The 21,616-nt window shown below is 46.6% G+C and overlaps 1 non-coding gene across 1 annotated transcript; it reads left to right on the forward strand.

Moving 5' to 3' along the window:
• Positions 1 to 20,705: 20,705 nt before the first annotated feature.
• trnav-cac (transfer RNA valine (anticodon CAC)) lies at positions 20,706 to 20,778 on the forward strand. Its single transcript has one exon. It is a non-coding gene; the product is annotated as a tRNA-Val (tRNA).
• The last annotated feature ends 838 nt before the right edge of the window (positions 20,779 to 21,616 follow it).

Consider the following 21,616-nt stretch of genomic DNA (forward strand, 5'->3'; position numbering starts at 1 on the left):
CTAACTCTTTGGGTGATTCCAGTAAACCAATCTTCGATACGTGCCAGCATCTTTCCTGTAATACCTTGAGATGTGATCTTGTTTGGCAGACTCATGTGCGGCAAGACGTTAAAAACCATCTGAAAATCCAAGAGAAAAACAACAACTGCCTCTCCTTTGTCTATTCAGCTTGTTATTTTGTCAAAGAATTCCAAGAGATTTCTCAGGCAATATATACCTGAGGGCAGAGTATTGTCTGAACGGTGTCGAGTTAGGTAAGGGAGAAATGCAAAGAGACCTAGGAGTCCTAGTTCACCAGTCAATGAAGGTGAATGAGCAAGTGCAACAGGCAGTGAAGAGGGCAAATGGAATGTTGGCCTTTGTTACAAGGGGAATTGAATACAAGAGCAAGGATGTTCTTTTGCATTTTTACAGGGCCCTGGTGAGACCACACCTGGAATACTGTGTACAGTTTTGGTCTCCAGGTTTAAGGAAGGACATTCTGGCAATTGAGGAAGTGCAGCGTAGATTCACTAGGTTGATTCCTGGGATGCCAGGGCTGTCTTACGCAGAGAGATTGGAGAGATTGGGCTTGTACACGCTGGAATTGAGGAGATTGAGAGGGGATCTGATTGAAAAGTTTAAGATAATTAAAGGACTTGATAGGATTGAGGCAGGATATATGTTCCAGATGTTGGGAAAGTCCAGTACCAGAGGGCATGGATTGAGAATAAGAGGTCAGTTATTTAAAACAGAGTTGAGGAAGAGCTTCTTCTCCCAGAGAGTTGTGGAGGTGTGGAATGCACTGCCTCGGAAGACGGTGGAGGCCAATTCTCTGGATGCTTTCAGGAAGGAGCTGGATAGATATCTGATGGATAGGGGAATCAAGGGATATGGGGACAAGGCAGGGACTGGGTATTGACAGTGAATGATCAGCCATGATCTCAGAATGGCGGTGCAGACTCGAGGGGCCGAATGGTCTACTTCTGCACCTATTGTCTATTGAAAACCGTGCTGAATTTGGCCTATTTTAGCATGCACAATGTACCCCAAAAAATCAGCCTTAACGTAATCCAACCACTGAAGTTAGACTATCTGTTCTACAATTTCCTTTCTTCTGCCTCCCTTCCTTCTTAAAGAGTGGGGTGACATTTGCAACTTCCTAGTTTGGCAGAAACATTCCAAAATCAAGACAACCTTGAAAGATGATTACTCATTGTTTATGAGGGGGAACGTCTTCACTGAGAGGTGGTGAGAATATGAAATGTGCCGCCGGTGCAAGTGGCAGGGTCGATTTTCAACATTTCAGAGAAGTTCCGATGGGAGGGAATGGATGACTATTGTCCCGTTAGAATTTGCTTGAACGAGGCAGATTAATGGCTTGACACAGACTAGACTGGCCGAATGGCATTTTCCAGCGTTTTAACTTTCCATGACTCTAATACCTTCACAAACTCTTCAGCTACCTCTTGCTTTACCCTGGGGTGTACATAATCTTGTCCAGATGTCTTATCTACCTCCTGTTGTTCCAGCTTCCAAAGCACATTTCCTCATTAGTAATGGCATCTATACTCACTTCTGTCCACGATACTCTTGAATTATTGTTTTTTTTTAAAGGAAGATGATAAGTCAGAGTAAGTACTGTAGGGGGCAGTGGAGGAAGAATAACATGGAGGTACTTCACCGGTGAAACTTGGAGAAGGGGAGTGTTGTAAATTTAAAAAAAAATCTCCTCAAGACACGTTTTTCTTAACGAAACCAGAATAAAGCACTGCATGCCGGCATGTGTAAAACTAAAACAAAATTCACACCACTACACTTAAATGAGAGCACAATCCAGAAAAATGAAGAAATGGTCTCTATGGAAGATCAAGTCAACCACTCATGTCCGTCCATAGAAGACATCCCAGCGATTTGAGCACATAATTTCCCAACAAATTGAGAAATGAGTGTTTCGCGACCGCTGTACCTCAGGTTATACCAGCTCGAGCTAAGAAACAAGTAAAATATCATAATAATTTTTAGAGGTTGACAAACCCTGTGTAGGAGTCGATAGCTCCTTCATCATTAAAGGTAGAAGAATTAATTAAATAGTTGAACTATATTCTAAAGATATAAACATGAACTTTAGTCAGGATCAGTGCAGAGCAAAGTTTTGACAGTTGCAATCGAGCTGGTAGTGTATGAACCAGATCAGCCAAATACAATGCAACTTAGAGAGGGATATTAAACATAAGACTAAAGACGTGGGAGCAGAGTTAGGTTATCGAGTCTGCTCCGCCATTTCATCATGGCTGGTCCAATGTTCCCCTCAGACCCAATCTCCGTCTTTCTCCCTGTATCCCGTCATGTCCTGATAACTCAAGAATCTATCAACCTCTGTCTTAAATAAGCACAAAGTCTTGGGCTCGACAGCTGCCTGTGGCGACGAATTTCACAGATTTTCCTCTCTCTGGCTAAACTCATCAATATTGCAAATGGGCGACCCCCTAATTAGAAATAGTCTCAACTGGTCCCAGACTCTCCCACCATAGAACACAGGCCCCCCCCCCCCCCACATTCAGCCCATCGAGGACATTCGATAGGTTTAAATTGTATCACCCATCAAATACTCTTCATATGACAAGGTACTCAATTCTGGAATCACTTTCATAAACCTCTGTTAAACTCGCTCAAATGTTAGTCCATTTTTCCTAACATCAGCCGCCCAAAACAGCTTACATTCGCTAGGTGAGTTGTCAGTTCACGGCTGGTATGTACAGACCAAGTGAGGTCCTCGGTGATGTGGATGGCAGGAACTTAAAGCTGTTTACCCTCTCAACCCCAGATTCATTGATGTCAATAGGGTTTAGCCCATCTTCATTCCTCCTGAAATCCACAACCGTCTCCTTCGCTTTTGCGACACCGAGGGAGAGGTTGTTTACTTGACACCATTGTGTCAGAGAAATAACTTCTTCCCTGTAGGCCTCTTCGTTATTTTTTAATATTAGGCCAATAAATGTAATGTCGTCGGCAAACTTAATTAACAGATTGGAGCTGTGGGTGGCGATACAGTAATGGGTATACAGGGAGTAAAGGAGGGGACTCAGTACATGGCCCTGAGGGGCTCCTGTGATGAATCAGAGGGGTGGAGGTGAGGGAGGCCACTCTCATTACCTGCTGGCAATCTGAGAGGCAGGGTCAAGGACGAGAACTCTGAGCTTCCTGTTGAGCCTGGAGGGGATTATGGTGTTGGATACTGAACCGTAGTCCAGGACCAGCATTCCTACACATGCACACTTCTTCTCCAGATGTGTAAGGACGGTGTGTAGAGCAGTGGCTATTGCGCCGTCTGTGGATCGGTTGTGCCGATAGGCAAATTATAAGGGGTCCAGCACCATCATTTCGTAAAAAGGGTTACATACACTAATTAGACAGGTCCGCGTTCGTCACCAAGTAATCTCAATGCCCCGCTGTGACCCCACAATCTCGAGACATTCCCCATGCCGATCGCATTGCCCCACGCTCTGCACACTGCCCCGTGTCAGGTTTCAAGTTAATCACTCTACCCGCTCCAGTCTCACAGCCCCATGTCAGTTCGAAAAGTGTCATTTCCCGATGTAATTAGCTGTGCAATTGGAATTATGATGATATTAAACTGGAACATCGAAGCATAAATCAAGAATGGATTTGTCCTGGGAAATGTCAGTGTTTTTTAGGCTGCACTTCCATGGGTTTCTGGATAGGTTTGCCTCATTCAGGCAGGGAAAGTACTGTAGAGTGAAAGAACCATGGTTGTCAGGAGATGTGAAACATCTGGTCAAGATCAAGAAAGAAGCCTTAGGAAGCTGAGCTCAGTATTAGAAAGCAAGGATCAGACATGACTGTAGATTTACAAAGTAGCCGGGGACAAACTGAAGAATGGAATTATGTTAATTAGAAACGTCTACAGAAGGTCTGCAGTAACTTTAAGGAAGGCCCCAAGCCATTTTAGATGTATGTGAAGAAAAAGATGACTGGAATGAGTATAGGACCTGTAGGGGATAGAAGATGAAACAAGCCCCTGAAGTCGGGGGCAGAAGGGCAAGTCCTGAATGAAGACTTTAATTAAGTATTCACCAGTGAGAGGGAATTCCTGCGGGGAGAGCTACTTCAGTGATGGGCAGATTATTGGAGAACATTCTGAGAAACAGGATTTACGAAAATTTGGAGAAGCATTAACTGATTTGGGGGAATCAGTATGGCTTTGTGAGGGGCAGATCATGTCTCACGAGCCTCGTTTAATTCTGTGAGCATGTGACGGTCATCCTTCTGTTAACCAGGGTAGGACCTTTCGGAAGGTTTGGCATCTTTGCAAAGTTGGCTTCTGGATTCAGTACTGACGCCCAAGAAGGTAGAGGATAGTTGTGGATCGATCGTTTTCTCCCCGGATGCTGGTGCCAGCGGTATCCTGCGGAGATCTGTTCTGAGACCCCCGGATTTCTGTGCTTTAAAAATGATGTGTCCAAGGAAGTGGAACGGTGAGTTATTGTATTTGCAATGATGTAGAAGTTGGTTGAATAATGGATAGCATAGAGGATAGACAGAATTTACAGTGAAGGGACGCAGAGCAGCGCTCAGCAGTTACAGGTGGTGTTCAACCCGGAACGTTACAGACTGATTCACGTTGGAAGGATGAATTTGAAGGCAGAGATGATACTTTCTCCAGTCAACCGACGGCCGCACATTAGTACGAGTTCCACAATGGAAACAGAGTGATGAGACTTTCTCCAACAAGCCGTGGGCCGCATATCGGAACGAGAATCACAATCGGCACGGAGCGGTGTACTGCAGGAGCAGAAGAAAGTGTGATTGTCAGGTGAGGTTAACCACATCCGCTGTTCTGCACATACTCATAGTGACGCTCGAAAGGCAATATACCTGACAGTGAATCAGGGGGGGAAAATACAACTTCGTTACAAGTAATAGAACAACCTGGGAACCTGCAGATAGTTTGCTGATTTCACTTGCTACTTTTGTTCAAAGACCGAATGGATGGAGAAATAGTGGCAGAATTATGGCTGGTTTGAGATTAACTTTAAAGTGAAATATACTGCATGGCACGTCACGGGTGTGGGGTGTCAAGTCATTCACAGGCAGAGGTCAGCTTCCTGCCAAAATTTGTGCGCTGGAAAACCTGCTCTTCAAACTGTCCACAGCCCTCGCTAATTTCCTGAAGACACGCTCCCTTTTTGCTCAGACGTCTCGGGAATATCGCTGTGGATCTTTTAAAGTGTTTGGAGGAATATGTGCAGTGTATTTTATTGTAACACATGTCAGCTGTCACTGTGATTTCCATCACTGAAAACGTCCGGAATGACTGAAAAGAACGAACGAAAAGATGAACAAGTGTTCCCCTTTAATAAAGAAGTGTTCTCCATTTACCCTCCCAGAGTAAACTCCTTCCCTCAATTTCAGAAGCGAATGTGCTCCGTCAAATGTTACAATATAAATAGACTTTAAGATAAATGCCTACGTTAAAAGCAACACAGATATAAAAGCATATCCTATTTGAATAGCTGAAGCCAGGTATCATGGAAAATTCGCATCATATGTTGTTTTAGAGTAAATTGATTGCAATATCCCAGGAGGAGTCAAATCCTTAACACGGGAACGGTGAGTAAAAATAGTTTAATGTAAGTGTTTGTACATTTGGTTGTCACTAATGTCCCTGACGTGATCGCCATGCTAATTGCCTCAGTGGAATTGCTCTCACCTCAATAAAAGTCTGCTAAACCGATCACCAGTCCATCTGAGCAGCTGAAACGTTCCGTACAACTGAACGCTGCTTCTGACGGAATATGGGATATGCGGCAATTTACTACATCGCGGCCATTTTCTATCCCACACTTGTAGCGGTTGGTGTCCCCGGTAAGATGCCGGAGCTGGTTACTTTATGTATGGTGCCGTCGTTACTCTGCTGCGGTATCCGCATTGTTACTGAGCACAGATGCTACCGTCGGCTGAATAGTGTTTCCAGAATGGAGGATTCAGGCATCTGATTGTTTTATTTTGATTTTCATACTTTGATCGAAGTGATTATTCTTTTGTCAAATACGTATGTGCCGATATTGACAGGGTTTCATTATTTCCCCTCGCTAGGCTTTCTGAAGTTATGCTGGTCTCTGCTTTTCTAGGTTGGAGTCTCTATCAGTGCAGACACTTCGACCTTATAACAACGTGGTAGCTTATATAAATGACGTTCCAGTCTATTTTCGACACGTCGATCTGTTCTTATATAAATCAGTAAATGATAAATTGTTTTTCTATCTTTTAATTCCATTTTGTCACCGCAGTAAACAATCCCTTCAACTGTTTCACGCCGAATAATGGAAATGGTGTTCTTCACGATCTTCCATTCACCGGTCCGTGGAATTTAGATTCTTTGCTCTAAACTGTCCAGCCGGAGTGCAGCGACGGCGACCGCACACACTGGACTCCCGCTTTCCACTTCCAAAAAGACCATACACTCCATAGCATCGGTAGAATGGGGGCATTGAGGGAACTGACCATATTTCCATTTTGTTTCCAAATTTCTTGCAGTTAATTTAACGGCGATTGTGATCCTATCTCGGGGAAAATGCGGACTCTCAAAATGCATCACCCGTTACCTGGTTGGAATGGCAACAGCGGATCTGATGGTGGTTATCGTTTCTGCTTTAGTGGATCAGACCAACAATATCTACATTTATTCCAGATTCCTGCTTATCACTCCTGTATGCGCTCTCACACTTGTATTTGCGGCTGTGACGCGGGACTGTTCTGTTTGGTTCACGGTCAGTTTTACCTTCGATCGCTTCATCGCCATATGTTGCCGAAAGCTGCGGGAGCGATACTGCACCGAGAGAACAGCAACGGTGGTTATCGTGACCGTGGTTATAGTGAGCTGCGGGAGATGTGTCCCGTATTACTTTGCCCTTAAACCTTACGTCATCATTGACAACACGCCGTGGCGGTGCACCACCACATATGAATACGCTACTTCACCCGTGTGGAGAGGATATTCATTACTGATCAGCATTTTAACACCATTGCTACCCATCGGATTAATCCTGGTGTTTAACGGGTTAACCGTAAGACATATCGTTGTGGCAAATAGAGTCCGCAGAAGGCTTCGGCACAGCAGCGACAATCAGAAAGATGCCGAGGTGCAAAAACGCAGAAAATCGATGATTTTGTTGTTTTCTATATCAGCTAATTTCATATTATTTTGGATTCCCCATGTCGCCCGTTCTCTAAAATGGCAAGCGCAAAACTATTTTTACGAGGATAGATATTTGAGTTCCCCAGTATATATCCTACAGCAATTTGGGTTCATGATGCAAGTACTCAGCATGTGCACCAATACTTGTATCTATACACTGACACAGAGGAAATTCAGAGAAGAGCTGAGGAATGGAATGAAGTATGTGTTTACATTAAATGGCCATCTGTGTAGATAACGCACGCGTCTAATGACAATACCGCGGTGTTTTCAAATAAAGCCGTTTTACAATGAACAGGTTTGGCAAAAAAAATAGTCGTGAATTCAAACATTCATAGCCCTGGTCATCCCGGAATTGCAGAATTGGCGGAAAATTGCTGACTTCATACAGTTCAGGTAGGTAGCAATACAAACGCTCAATGTTGCTGGCGTGATTGTTACACTGGTTGAAGTCTGTTCCAAACTATCACAGACACTCGACTGTCACAAGGGCAGGGATGGCTTCAGGAATTACCGTGTTTTAGATGTTTCAAAATGGACAGGGTCGGGTAACAGAGTGTAAAGTGAGCGCGATGGGAATCCAGGGACAGTATCGCAGCTGCAGAAAGGGAGGACAACATGGAGCTTTCGTTTGTTAATAGACTGTGAGACGAACACAGAAACATGATAACCCCATTTGGAATATTCTATACAGCCGTCCCTGCAACGGGCACAGTGAGGAACCGATCGGGAAGCGGGACTTGGACATTTGCCATTTTATTGGCATGGGTAACTGAAACTTCCACAATATTGTTTGGCATCTCCCCAGGGTAAAAGGTTTAATTATGGCATAATTTCTCAGTTGTGTCCAGGAAGGATTCATGTCACTATGTCGACAGGCGCACTATCGAACACTGCGTACTGGATCTAATATTAGATAAAGAAACGGGTCAGGTGACAGATCTCTCGGTGGGTCAGCATTTCAGAACAATAGGACAGAACTCCCCTCTTTTTACCTTGTCCAGAGAGTATGAAATGTGTTCAAATGAGGGTCTGGGAATTATGGTGCTACCTGGCAGGAGTTTTGGAAGGTACATTGGGAAATGATGCACTCGGGGGATTGCGCAACAGATATGTGGGGATTGTTTAGGGAGCACGTACATGGGGTTCAGTATAGGCTTGTCTCAGTGACGTAGGGAAAGGATGACAATGTAAAGTAACCCTGGGAGAGAAGAAAGTTGGAACAACACGTCAAGATGAAGAAAGAACGATACTTACAGAACAGGAAGAAAGGATCAGGTAAACCTATAGCAAATCACAATGCAGACAAGAAGGAATTTAAGAATGGACTTAAAAAGATTGATAGGGGGATCTGAGAAATCGTTGACAAGTTGCACTGTGAAGAACAGGAGGGGACTGGGGAGAGTGTGTGCAGATCAGAGGTAAAAGAGGAAAACTTGTGTCTGGAGTCCAAGGAGACGGTGAAGCTCCTCACTGAATAGATTGATCAATGTGAACACAGCGTCAAAAGGCAGATATGCTCGAACATGCCGACGCTGAAAAAAGGATGCGCTGGAAACTTGGAAAGCATTATGACCGATGATCCCACGGTGCCAGAAGGGACTTTGTAATAGATGATTCCCCAATGCCGGGAGGGATATAGTCTTTGGAATAGATGATTCCCCGATACCGGAAGAGACATAGTCCAGGTAATTTTGGAAGGCGAGTTCAGATATTGCTGAACTTTTGGACAGGATATTTGTGTCTTCGCTGGCCACAGAAGTAGAACTAGATGATTGGAGGGTGGAAAATGTTATTCATTTGTTGACAAAAGATAATGGGGATAGTTTTTCGAATTATAGAGCAGGGAGTCTTACATCAGTAGTGGGTAAACTACTGGAGAGGATTATTGCAGAAGGAACTTATGAGTATTTGGAGAAACGTAGTCTGGCTACGGAGAGAAAACATGCCATGTTGTCCTTTATGGGTCAGATTGGATTATTTGAAAAAGTGAAACTGAGACAAACAGAAGAATCAGGGAAGTCGATAAGGGTGCATTAATCTTGGTCGGGCATTTGATCAGTTCCCCACAGTAGATTCATTCAGAAAGTCAGGAGGCATGGGATCCAGGGAAACCTGGCTGCGTTGATTCAGAGTTGGCTTCCTAACAGAAGGCGGATGATGTGGTAGACAGAGTGAATCCTGGCTGGAAGACAAAGGACAGCCGTGTTCCGCATGGAAAGTCGAAACTTCGGTACAATTTACAACTCTATTGCGAGTCTGCAGTTGCAGTGCTGCAAGAAATAGGGCTGAGGGAAATAATCGATTTAATCTGATCACACAGCAGCACCTGGATAATTTATGGAATTAATTCTGACGACATAAACAAACCGCTGAGGGACTGACTGCACCAGAGCGTTTTCTGAACTGACATGTCATTTACTTATTACAGGGCAAATGCTACAATGACTTCAAAACAATCTTTTCGAATGGAACACTACAAATTAAAACCTGCATTTCACAGTGTTTTCAGCAGCAGCTCCTGCTGCTTATTAAAAGAACCTGCCTTCCAAAATGCCAATTCCAATTTCCCAAATTAAGTACACAAAAATTTATCCTAATGCCAACTTACCTGTGAATCGTAGTTCTATCGTTTCGGGTGCAGATACGCTCACATTTCGATCCATTTAACCCTGAATCCACATGGCCGGTGTGGAATCCGTGTCTCCCTCCGAAATCAATAATAAATGAAACATTCAAAACTGCACAAACTAAAAACACAGCGAAGGCAAAGCAAATACTTGTATTCCTTCAAAACCATCGCAGGCTATTGGAGAATATACATTCTCTATACACGTCATAATGTTGTATACCTCTATCAAATCTACCCTCACTCTTCTACCTGCTCGGGAATAAAGTGCTAACTTATGTAAACTTTCCTTTTAATTCAAAACTTTCAGTCCCGGCAATAGCCGTGCAATAATTCTTTCTGCATTCTTTCAAACTTATTTGCATGTTCCCTGCAGTTAGTTGAGTCCAACCGCACACAATATTCCAAATTGGGCCCCAATAAAGCCTGAAACCACAGCAACGTAACGTCCCAACTCCTGTACTCAGTACTTTGGTCCAGGGAGACCAATGTGCGAAAAGCGGTTTTTACGACCCTGTCTAACTGTGCCGGAACTTTCATTGAATTATGGACCTGCATTCCCAGATTCGTTTGTTCTATCGTACTCTTCAGTGCCCTATTTCTCATTGTGTCAGACCAACCCTGGCTGGTCCTTCCAAAGTGCAAAATCCAACGCTTGTTTGCGTTAACTCCGATCCGCTATTTTTCAGCCATTTTTCCAGCTGGGCCAGATCCCGCTTCATGCTCCTGTACTCTTCCTCGCTGTGGACTACACCCACTATGTTGTTGTCATCGGCAAATCTACTGATCCAGTTACCGACATTATTATCCAGATCATTGATATAGATGACAAACAACAACAGGCACAGCGACGATCCCTGGGACACTCCACTCATCACAGGTCCCCAGTCAGAGAGACAACCATCCATTACCACACTCTAGCTTCCGCAACGTACCCGATGGCGAATCCAATTTACTACCTCATTGTGAAAGCCTAGCGACTGAACCTCCTCGAACATCATCCCTTACGGAACCCTGAGAAATTCTTGGCTGAAGTCACTGTTAGACGGCATCCACTGCCTTGCCTTCCACACCATTCCCGGTAACTACCTTGCAAAGCTCTGTGAGATTGGTTAGACATGACCTCCTACGTACTGGCCCATAATGACTATCGTTAATGTTCCCGTTTATCCAGATACTTCTTGTCATACCCCATGACCAGGGTAGTCTCGACACCTCATTTCGTAATTCTTGACGAGCCCTTTCCAAGCAAAACTGTCGATATCATCCTGCGGTCGGCACTCACATTTATGGCCTCTTGTTTTTAAGTTCTCCTGCACTACTATCAGACGCATTTAGAGTAATCTGGAAAAGGAAGGCGCAGTAGCTTTAAATAATTAATCGATTGGACTTAAATAGTGAGACACTGTACCGAGATAGAGCACAGAACATAGAATATTACAGCTCAGTACAGCCCATCGTCTCAAGAGGTTCTGACAGCTTTTCAACTAATTTACGTTCAAACTAACGCAAGCCCCTTCATCTGAATCAGAATCAGAACCAGATTTAATATCATCGGGGTGTGTGGTGAAATTTGTTAACTTTACTGTAGCAGTGCAATGAAACAGAGCATAAATAAATGTAGAGGTTAAAAAAAAAAAACATGAGTTGCAGGTAGCGGAGGGGAATTGTCTGTTCCTGAATCGTTGAGCCTGAGCTTTCCGGCTTCTGTATCTCCATCCCGATGGTAACACTTTGTAGAGGGCTTGTCCTGTTGGTGGGCAACTTTAATGATGGACGCCACTGTTACAAGAGTCACCCCCAGTAATAATGATCAGTGAGGAACAGAGAATCTGTATTTGCGAACAAGTAACTTTTATTATTTCAACTAAACAAGCACCTAGACTCACACGCCATCTTCACTCCATGATACTCAATGAACAGTCAATGAAGAACAATGAAGAATCTGTATTTGCGAACAAGTAACTTTTATTATTTCAACTAAACAAGCACGTAGGTTCACAAGCCATCTTCACTCATGACACTCAATGAACAGTCAACGAAGAGGAAAGTTATTACCGGGGAAAGGAATCGACTCTGGCCAGAGAGACGAGAGATAGAGACTGGGGAGAAAGAGAGCGGTGACAGAGGCAGGTGAGGTAGCGAGAGATAGAGGAGGGTAGAGAAAGACAATGGGGAGGGAGGCCGGGGAAGTCGAGGAGTCGGGTGTAGAGAGATCGGGGGTTGGTGAAAGATTATCGATGGGGAGACAGATCGGAGTCGGGTGTTTGGTGTCGGTAGAAAGCGGGAGGGGGATAGACAGTAGACAGATAAAGTGCGAGGTGATGCATTTTGTAGGCTCTATTAAGAGCGGGATGTCTACATTATTGATACGGTTTTAGGGATTTTGAGATCTGTTTATAAATCCAAAGATCCACGATGGCACTGGCGATGCACGCGACGTATTGCCAACAGCTCGCAAAATGTCTAGATGTATTTCAGCTGAACCACTGTGGCTGCAATCTGAAACCCCTAGTTTCCCTTTAAGAAACGTACTGTTGAGCTGTTTAAATTACTCAGCCGTTTAACGAGCTGCTGAAGGACCAGGTGGACTTGACTCTCGGGAATGCAGGTGCGGCACCTTTCAGCGATCAGCGAAGGTCAGCCATTACCATTGCCGGAAAAGAGGTCGGTTCGGAAGACCTCAAGCCAGACTAAATCGACGGGTTATGAAACATCCTTTACCCGGCATCTTCTTCGCGAAAGGCCAATTATTTGAAAACAAGATGCATTACGTCAGCGCAACATTGCAGTTTCGGAGGGAAATGAGGGGCTGCTGTCCTCTCTGCTTCATGGAGACATGGCTCAGTTCGGTGGAACAGCCGGAAGGCTTCTCAATCCACCGTTCGGAGAAGATAAGAAGGTATTGTGGTCCGGGGGGAGGGGGTGGAACGGCTGTGTTGTTTCATGACAAACTCCTCATGCTCTCCGTACGTAGCGGTCTTGCCGCACCCTTGTTCTCCCAATCACAACATCCAATGATTGAGTTCTGTCGGTGCTGCTTACCGAGAGGTTCTCCTCATTGATCCGGACGGCACTTCACATTCCGCCAGAGCAGACGTTAAGCAAGCATACCATGTACTGAGTGCCGCGATCGGCAAACAATGAACTGTCTACCCTGAGGACTTTCAAATCATTGCGGGTTTCTATCAGGCTTGTTTCAAGAATTCTAGGCTTATTTGTCATCAGCACGTCATACTCAGTACCAGGGGCTCCCGCACACTCGACCACTGTTAGAGCACGATCAGGAAAAGCTTACTATTCCACCCCCAGACCATATTTCGTGCATTCTGAACGTCTGGTTTTCTTTCTCCTACCTCCACCAAGGCGGAGAGTAAGGAACAAGACACCAGATGTATCGGCAACAATGTCGCGGGAATCGGAGGGCAGAGTACTGATTTGCTTCGAGGCGATAGACAGAAACAAAAATGACTCAGGGCTCATAAGAGAATCTGAATGTTACCATTTTTATGAAGACTCTGGAGAACGAGTGTTTCCCACTGATTCATTCAGAGTCCAGAGTGTTTCTTAACCTGAAACATTGGGTGAGCACGCCGTACGCAAAGTGCTGAGCAGTAGATTCGTGACAATATTTATCACATTTATTCATTATTATTCATCTATAGGTTTTGTTTCATATTTTGCTGGTTTGGTAGTTGTCTACTACTGTAGTCAGAACTTTATCAGCTTCCCTGGTGGTCTAGTGGTTAGGATTCGGCGATCTCACCGCCGCGGCCCGGGTTCGGTTCCCGGTCAGGGAATTAAGATATTGCCTGCTGTAATTTAATGTGTTTATTTTAAATTATTTTGTGTATTAACTTGCTTCCACAACAAGCCGATTCCTGTCTATGCTTAACATTCATCCGCCTGATTCAGCACCATAAAACCACAAAATATATGAGCAGAACATGACATTGTGAAAAATATCGCAGGTGCTGTCTCAATAAAGCTGGAAATAACTGTGCGAGGTCTTACAGACAATAACTTGCAATCGATACAATGTAGGTTTGATCTTCTTCACTCCTCACTGCACCTCAATCCACTCAGAGACGCTGTCTCTCTGTAGAAGAGGGTGACCATACATTTCCCATATTGGACTCTGGTCCTACTCACTCAGTTTGCCGACATCACCTTGACTCATCTGCCCGGGGTCATCACTGCTCAAATCTCAGTGAGTATTGTCAGGTCCAGTCGGGTTTATTGCCGTGTGCACAGGGACGGTGAGGGACAGGTACAATGAAACACTTGCAGCATCATTACAGGCTAGAAAAGACAGACAGTACGCAAAACATATATTGTACAATTCTGCATCATTAACAAAAGATGGATATCAATCTTGTGCCTGTTTCAGCCTTGGAAATGATTCCTCAAGCAAACTGATGCCATAGATTGCGAACTATTATATCCACGGGAGAGCATCCAGGCCCAAGAAAGGCCTGTGTATTCCTTTTCTTTAAACAGACAGACAACAGAAAGAAGGGAAGTGTCTAGTCCTTTTTATCCAGCCTTGGCATTCAATAAGATCAGGCTGGCCCAGACATTTTCTCAATTCTCCCTCCCCCCCATACAGCAGTTGCCGGTCAAAAGTCGGCCGGTCACCTCCACCAAATCTTCTACCGTCTCCCCAGGTGAGAGGAGGTAAACTTCTGTCGCCCGCCTTTATTTCGACGCGCTGACAGCGCCCCCAGCTTCGTTCAGAAGCCTATTGATATTAATGTTATATAATGGGACATTGTACTGAGTTTTGCTCGGTATTGACGGGATTTTGTGGAGGCAGAAGCAGTCAGAGTCTGTGGGAGGGAACAACTCTTGATGAAACCCTTTCCACAACTGGATAACACGTTGGATTGACATCTGCATACACGAATGGGAGCTAGGTAGGTTGTACGTCACTTGACGAGATTTGTTGATGTCGGACAATTACACCGCTCTGTGGCAATTGGCGATGGTGATTTTGACGGAAGGTCAGCGAACCGATTTGTCTATGGCAATAGGCGGGGTCGCTCGCTGGACAAAAGAGCAATGGGGAGTCTGTACAGTGAGGGATATGAAACCGGCGAAAGATTTTCACGTTCAGAGACCGTGCTGCCCACTTCAGTGAAAGGATGAAGTCCACTTCTTTACACTGACGCTGAAATATCCGTTCTCTGCATTTGATTCTTTTAGTTTTACAAGTCGGTGAAGCTGCAAACTACAAAGCGTTTATGCTGCCCAGAGGGGGATTGGTCAGAGTCGTAATAGAAATGAAAGTTGCACAATGAGTGTAAAAATCTATAAATCTGCCGGCTGGTACGTAGTTGTCAACTGAACACAGACAGCAGCAAGGGTGTTAAATTTTTGTTGGCAGTGAGGTTTCTATTCCCTGGCGCTGCAGTGTGAGCGCTGCGAACAGGATTCGAACAATGCGCGGAAAATCCCCATTGGATTTCAAGTCCAACGCCTTAACCACTCGGCCATCGCAGCTCCATTAATGTTCTTTGCACCCACCGTAGCACTACAACTGAAGTGATGGTTGTACTTATTTTCGGTACTGGAAAAGGTGATTCATCATTCCAATACAAATAGTATAATTCGACAGCTTTGGAATTTGTTCCAACACAGTTACGTCAGAACGTGAATATGGAGCGATAACACTGCCGTCAGTATCGTAAATGAAGGAGATTTCCATTGTTGGGGATAAAGGTCGGGATCAGAATCAGGTTTATAATGACGGACATATGTCAACATTACATTGTTGCTTATATATTCTACCCCTCCTGAACCGAATGTTAAAATTGCATTTGCCTTCCTTTACCGCTGACTAAGCCTGGAAGTAAACATTTAGGGAATATTGCACAAGGTCTCTTTGCACCTCTGATTTCAGAAAACCTTCCCCATTTAGAGACTTTTTATCCTTTCTTCCAAGGTGCATCACCGTACCGCACGATGATTTATTTGACAAATCTCCTCCCTTTCTCCTCAACTATCTTTGATCTTCAATCTGCTTGGAATCTTTTGAGTTATCTAACACGTTCAAGTCGGGCTACCTTTCTTTTATTGTCCATTCTTCAGCCTAACTTTCTTTCAGAGTGGAGTGACAGACATAATTCTCCAGTCATCAGGATCTATTCTCGAATATCAAGTGAAGTCACTTTTACTGTCATTTCGACCATAACTGCTGGTACAGTACATAGTAAAAATGAGACTACTTTTTCAGGGCCATGGTGTTACATAACACAGTACAAAAAAGTAGAGTAAACTACGTAAAAAGCAACACATAATAAAACTACATTAGAGTACAGACCGACACAGGACTGCATGAAGTACACAAAACAGTGCAGGTATTACAATAAATAATAAACAAGGCAATAGGGCAGTAAGGTGTCAGTCCAGGCTCTGGGTGTTGAGGAGTCTGATAGCTTGGGGGGAAGAAACTGTTACATCGTCTGGGCGTGAGAGCCCGAATGCTCCGGTACCTTTTTCCCCGACGGCTGGAGGGAGAAAAGTTTGTAGGAGCGGTGCTTGTGGTCCTTCATAATGCTGTTTCCTTTGTGGATGCAGCGTGTACTGTAAATGTCCGTGATGGCGGGAAGTGATACCCCGATAATCTTCTCAGCTGACCTCACTATCCGCTGCAGGGCCTTGGAATCATTATTGGTTCAGTTTCCGAACCAGCCAGTGATGCAGCTGCTCAGGATGCTCTCAATACAGCCCCTGTAGAATGTGATGAGGATGGGGGTGTGGGAAATGGACTTTCCTCAGCCTTCGCAGAACGTAGAGACGCTGCTGGGCTTTCTTTGCTATGGAGCTGTTGTATATAAATAATGATACGTGAAGGAGTGCCTACAGAATCTCGTCACTTACCACTTCCAGAACCCTTGTGTGTAGTCCAACTGGTCCCGATGACATCTAACTTCAGACCTTTCAGCTTCACGGGCACCTTCTCCAGGTGATAACATCCACTCTCACTGATGCCCTCTGACACGTGTTTCTCGCTGCCTGCCATTATGCTGGAGTCTTCCACAGAGCAGCCTGGCGCAAAATATTCATTCAGTCCGTCCCTTTTCTTTTCCCCCCATTACTGCTTCTTCCGCGTCATTTTCCAGCTTTCTGATAGCCACACTCGCATCCCTTTTAATATTCATATGTCTGAACAAAGGTATTTTCTCCAGTATTGGCCAGTTTTAAAAGCGTCCCAATCATCCGGCTTCCCTCTAATGCTTGCTACATTATAAACCCTCACTTTTGGCTTTATGCTGTCTTTACTTTCTAGTATCAGCCATGGTTGCCTCATCCGCCCTTTCCAATATTTATTCTTATTTAGGATGCACCATTCCAATTAACCCGTAAAGCACCAGCCATTGTGGATTTTCTCTCAGCCATGCTAGTGCCCCTTTCCAATCCACTGGCCCGCTCCAGACTTGGGTCGTCGTTCTTTTCTGTCAGTAACAGGGTCGAGGACTATTATCGTCCCTGTTTCTATTTCTTCGAGTGACGGGATGGAGGACACTTATGGTCCCTGCTTTCTTTATACTGCGAGAGTGTCTGATCATAAGACCCTGGGGCATATTCTGACCGTCAACCGATTGAACTCCCGCCAGTCCCGTTGGCCATTGTTCTTTGGGCGGTTCAAGTTTACCCTCACGTACTGTCCAGGATCCAAGATCGGGAAGCCAGGCGCGCTATCCCGCCAGCATGACTCCAAGGATGACACCTCCATTCCCGAGACGATCCTCCCACCATCCTGCGTGAGGCCACCCTCACTTGGGAGATCCAGGCTAAAGTAAATGAAGCCCAGCGGGACGAACCCGACCCAGGGAATGCAACCGACGATCGCCTGTACGTGCCCGTCTCCGTCAGGCCTCAAGTTCTCCAATGGGGGCACACATCCGGTTCACCTGCCACCCCGGGAATGATCGGATCCTGGTAACGGACCCGGCGATCGCCTGTACGTGCCGGTCTCCGTCAGGTCTCAGGTTCTCCAATGGGGTCACACATCCCGGTTCACCTGCCACACTGGGAGAGATCGGACCCTGGTAACGGACCCGTCGATCGCCTGTACGTGCTTCTCTCCGTCAGGCCTCAGGTTCTCCAATGGGGGCACACACCCGGTTCGCCTGACACCACGGGAGTGATCGGACCCTGATAACGGACCCGGCGATCGCCCGTACGTGCCGGTCTCCGTCAGGCCTCAGGTTCTCCAATGGGGTCACACACCCGGTTCACCTGCCACCCCGGGAGTGATCGGATCCTGGTAACGGACCCGGCGATCGCCTGTACGTGCCCGTCTCCGTCAGGTCTCAGGTTCTCCAATGGGGGCACACATCCCGGTTCACCTGCCACCCCGGGAATGATCGGACCCTGGTAACGGACCCGGCGATCGCCTGTACGTGCCGGTCTCCGTCAGGTCTCAGGTTCTCCAATGGGGGCACACATCCCGGTTCACCTGCCACCCTGGGAGTGATCGGACCCTGGTAACGGACCCGGCGATCGCCTGTACGTGCCGGTCTCCATCGGGCCTCAGGTTCTCCAATGGGGGCACACATCCGGGTTTGCCTGACACCACGGGAGTGATCGGACCCTGATAACGGACCCGGCGATCGCCCGTACGTGCCGGTCTCCGTCAGGCCTCAGGTTCTCCAATGTGGTCACACACCCGGTTCACCTGCCACCCCGGGAGTGATCGGATCCTGGTAACGGACCCGGCGATCGCCTGTACGTGCCCGTCTCCGTCAGGTCTCAGGTTCTCCAATGGGGGCACACATCCCGGTTCACCTGCCACCCCGGGAATGATCGGACCCTGGTAACGGACCCGGCGATCGCCTGTACGTGCCGGTCTCCGTCAGGTCTCAGGTTCTCCAATGGGGGCACACATCCCGGTTCACCTGCCACCCTGGGAGTGATCGGACCCTGGTAACGGACCCGGCGATCGCCTGTACGTGCCGGTCTCCATCGGGCCTCAGGTTCTCCAATGGGGGCACACATCCGGGTTTGCCTGCCACCCCGGGAGTGATCGGACCCTGGTAACGGACCCGGCGATCGCCTGTACGTGCCGGTCTCCGTCAGGCCTCAGGTTCTCCAATGTGGTCACACATCCCGGTTCACCTGCCACCCCGGGAGTGATCGGACCCTGGCTCTCCTGAGGAAGCACTTTTGGTGGCCGTCCACGGAGGGGGCACCCGTTCCTATGTCTCGGCTTGTTCCGTCTGTGCCCGAGGGAAGGACTCTCATCGACGACCTTCTTCTTCTTCGTCCTCTACCTGTTCCTGGTCGTCCCTGGTCACACATCGCCCTAGACCTCTTCACCGGTCGACCCCCCTCCCACGGAAACACAGCTGTCTTCATTGTGGTAGACCGATTCTCCAAGGCGGTGCGCTTTGTGGCCCTCCCTGAACTCCCTTCCTCTAAAGAAACCGTAGATCTTCTCGTCCGCCAAGTCTTCCGCCTCCACGAATCCCCGCGGACATCGTCTCCGATCGAGGTCCCCAGTTCATCTCGCAGCTATGGAAGGCCTTCTGTCAGGCCTTAGGTGCATTGGCCAGCCTGTCATCCGGCTTCCACCCCCAGACGATCGCGCAGACGGAAAGGATCAACCAAGATCTGGAGCCATCACCTCCAATGGGTTGAGTAAGCCCACAACTCTATGGTGAGCTCTGCCATTGGGAGGTTTCCGTTCCAGTGATCCCTTGGGTACCAACACCCGCTGTTCTCCGCGCAAGAAGAACAGATTGCGGTACCGTCGATTCGGGACCATATTGATCGGTGCCGTAAGATTAGGGAGAAAACACGCGCGGCCCTACTCAGGTCAACAAATCAAAATAAGAAAACAGCCAACCGACACCGGACTCCGGCAACGGAAGTACCAACCTGGGCAGAGGGTGTGGCTTTCCTGCAAGGGCATCCCGCTCAAAAGAGAACAGAGGAAATTCGCCCCCCGCTTCCTGGGACCATTCAAGGCTGAAAAGGTTATCAATCCCACAGCGGTCCGCCTGAAATTGCCAAGGTCCATGCGCATTCACCCAACTTTTCATGTGTCTCAGTGAAAACCAGTCTCCGTCAGCCCCATGTGTCCCCCGGCTGAGACTCCTCCACCTGTCCGTCTCATCGACAACAATCCGGCATACACTGAACGACGACTACTGATGTGCGCCGTCGGGGCAGGTGTCTCCAATACCTGGTGGACTTGGAAAGGTACGGTCCTGAAGAGAGTTCCTGGTTCCCCCGCTCCTTTCCCCGAGACACTTCCCTCATCCAGGACTCTAATCGGAACCATCCAGACAGGCCTGGAGGGTCGCCGGGAGGCTCCTGTTGGCGGGGGGTGGGGGGGTTCTGTCTAGATGTCTTCTGGCAATCGCCTACCTGGCTATGTTCCTCAGGAATTGTGGCTCAATCACCTCGTTTAGTTCCCAATCATTCCCAGGTTCCAATAACTACGAACACCTGCTTTCCATCAGCAAATGCAGGGTAAAAATCCTGTGACCACAACAAGGAGCTGCCAGATCGATGGTTGACTCGTGTTTGAGTAATCTCACCCCATGGTTCTTAGGACGATCAGTTCTAAGTCGAGCATCGTTTCTGAATTCTGTACTGAAACCAAGACCCCGGGTAAACACTGCCTTGTCACCCATTCCACGCCCGTGTTCAGCACTTAGGTTTGTTCCACAGCCACGTCTTTGTAACACTCTACCTATACCCATATTCTAGGGAATAAAGTCCTAAACTATTTAATACGTGTTACTGAAAACGGAAAGTAACAGTGGGCAATGTTTTGTTCTTATTGCTGTACTTCAGAGCAGGGCGGGGAGGGGATGCCTCGGGTCATTGCTCAAGAGCGCAAAGCATTGAGCGCTTTGCACGGTTTCTGTGGTGTAGTGGTTATCACATTCGCTTCACACGCGAAAGGTCCCCAGTTCAATCCTGGGCAGAAACATTGTTTGGGTTTCAGTGCTTCAAATGAACTTGAGATCAACTTTTCAGTTTGTGTTCAAGTTTACTGTCATGGGCATCCAGGTGTAAATATAATGAACATTTGCTTTTCTAACAGTAGCGCATTGTATTTCAAACCTGGCAAAGGTAACTTAAAGAAAGAAGAATTAATAGAAATTATATATAATTTCCAGTCGAATATAAACGGATTTAAACCTAAGGAGGTTCGTGGATAACGTACACTGCGTAACGGGAGAATTAGCCTTCAAAGCTATTGTCATGTATTGTCGCATGAGGATGCATTGTGGTTTCAACGGAGCTCACATCTCAAATGTTGTCATTGAGACTAACATCAGGAAGAATAACCGTGTGCTGCAAAATTTTAAACCTACTTTAACATGTTAAATTGCTTTCTTTTTCCAACCCCCTGTATTCCACCCCTTCCTAGTCCCACCATACAGACTCTCTGTTCAAATTCTTCGCCACGGTCTTCTAGGTTCCACCTTTTCCGTCTGCCTCTCCTCTCTCTCTATCTCTCACTCACCCCCCCCCCCCACACACACACACACGCATTCAATCTCTCTGTTTTTCTTTGTTTTCTCTGTCGCGAGCAGCACCACAACCACCCCACGTCAGCCGCGCAAATATTTGTGCTTCTTACAGTTTAAGCCGCGGTGAAAACAGTTGGTAACATCAACACCCAAATTATTCAGGACTCGAATCTGCGAGCGCCCGGTATTTACGGCATTATATTAATCTTCGGTTACCTTCTCGCCTTTATCAATACCGCAGAGATTTGGATTCTAATATAAACTTCGCGATGATTTTCCTGTTACTCCTCT

The sequence above is a fragment of the Hypanus sabinus genome, unplaced genomic scaffold (assembly GCF_030144855.1).
Source record: "Hypanus sabinus isolate sHypSab1 unplaced genomic scaffold, sHypSab1.hap1 scaffold_635, whole genome shotgun sequence".
In the NCBI taxonomy this organism is placed as follows: domain Eukaryota; kingdom Metazoa; phylum Chordata; class Chondrichthyes; order Myliobatiformes; family Dasyatidae; genus Hypanus; species Hypanus sabinus.